The sequence below is a fragment of the Stegastes partitus genome, unplaced genomic scaffold (genome assembly GCF_000690725.1).
Source record: "Stegastes partitus isolate 25-593 unplaced genomic scaffold, Stegastes_partitus-1.0.2 Scaffold824, whole genome shotgun sequence".
Lineage (NCBI taxonomy): Eukaryota > Metazoa > Chordata > Actinopteri > Pomacentridae > Stegastes > Stegastes partitus.
In genome coordinates, this window is record NW_007578555.1 from 207,805 (window position 1) to 209,962 (window position 2,158).

Genomic DNA, 2,158 nt, shown 5'->3' on the forward strand with positions numbered 1-2,158 from the left:
CAACAGTGAAGAGAACTGATGCTCAGCGACGGCTCGGGGCTCTGAGGAGGAATCGGTTCTCCTCGCTCATGTTCCCGAGTCAGGAGGACAACTGTTGATCTTCTCAGGATCGGTCAGACTGAAACCATTTCATTTCCACCGTACAGTTCAGGGCGTCACATGAGAAGCCTGTTGCGTGTTTCAGCCTCCTGAGAACCTCATCAGACCTCCTGAGGAGCCGTGCTGAGTCTCTGTGCCGTCCTCTGAGGCCTGCAGAGCTGCAGATGGATATGAAAGAGCTTCATCAGGCTCAACGCGTGTTTGAGGAGAAGCTGAGCAGAGTTCACATCAAGCAGAGCAGGAGAGATGTTTGTGTCGACTTTAACCTCCTAAGACCTGAGCTCTTGGTTGATCTGCAGTTTTATTTTTACTGATTATATCAAATAGCAAAGAGAATAAAAAATATAAAGAAAACAAAAATGTATTTAAAAATCTAACAATAATAATAACAATAATAATAATAATAATAATAATAATAATAATAATAATAATAGAGTAAATTAAAATGACCTGCTGTGGTAATATGACCCAGACTCAGAGGTTGAGGACGTGAAGCAGAACCCAGCGAGTTCAGATCAGCTTCATTAAACTGAAACATGAACCAGTCGGATCAGAACTTGTGTAACGTTGTGTTTGTGTCTCGTGCCTCCATCGAGTCTCTGCTGCAGGTGAGTTCATCAAACAACTCTGGACGGGTTTGAACTGGTTTAGAAGCGTTCGGAGGCCTTTTAATAGTTTTCTCATTATAGACAGTTTGAGTCTTTCTGAACACTCTGAGTCATTTTCAACTATTTCTGAGACATTTTCGACTCATGGGGAGAAATGTTGGACAGATTGAGTCCATGTGGACGTCTCATGAATCCTTCTGACCAGTGCAGGTTGGACTCCAACACTTTTGAAGTCATTCTGGAGACATTCTGAGTTTTTGGAGAACCGTGTGTTGTTTTAGGAACTTTAGTCAGAAGTGACAGTTTCTGAGTAAAACGGGATCAATTGGAGCCACTTTGGACGAATGCTGAAACATTTCCAACAGCTTTCCACCATTCAGACTGTTCAGGACGTGCTGGACGATGTTTGGGTCATTTTCAGCAAATATCATCATTCTGGAACATTTCTGAGTCGCTTCAGGAAGTTTTGAGTCATTNCTGGTGACCTTTTTTGGACACATTTAGAGACATTTGAGCAGCTTTTCTTCATTCTGGACCATTTCTGAGTCATTTTCAACAGCATTATTCATTCGTTCTTCTGCTTCTCTTTAGAAACATCTCGTGCTCTTGGACCAGTTTATGTCATTTCTGGACAGTTTCTGTTGGACAAGTTCTGAGTCATTTTTTAACGTTCTTTGAGTAAATTCAGCCAAACTTTGAGTCGTTCTGATCAAATTTGGAGTCTTTTGGGGTTTTTTTTTTAAACTTTGGTGCCATTTTGCACACATTTAGTCACTGGTCACATATTTTTTGACATTTTTATGCCGGGTTGTTCATGATGAGACGGTTCAGTCGTGGTGGACCTTTACTGGACCTCTTGGAGGTCCTGAGGTCGGCCCAGAGGCCTGTTGGGGGCCACAGCTCTGAGCTCTGCTAACCATGGACGCTGATGGACCTCAGATATCCGCCGGTCACAGCAACACGCCCCGTCTGCTGCAGCCTGGAATCAGCCTCATCTTTCCCTTCACGCCTCTTACATCGGCTCTGATCCGATCTCCGTCCTGCTCTGTGATGTGGTTCGTTTGTGGCTTTGAAGCCGCTGATCTCCTTCACCATCGTCCACGTCGTCCAAGAAAAGCAGCAGCAGCGTTTCCCCGGAGCCTTAACGAACACGCCCTCCTCCATGTTCCCACCACGTTTCCTCTCCATGACCAGGCTCCAGGACCGCTCCTCTGATGTTCTCCTCTAAACCAGAGGACGGATCCTCCTCACTCTGCCTTCACGTCTTCTCCTTCCTCTCCCTGCTCCTCATGATGGTGTTTTTAATCATGTGTCATGCAGCTATGCCCAGCCCTGAGGCGCTCAGAGACACCACAGATCCAAACCAGATCCAACACGCAGCGCAGAGGTTCAGAAAATACCACAATGTTCCTAATTATCCACACGTCGTCTGCCTTTAAATCGTTTGGGAC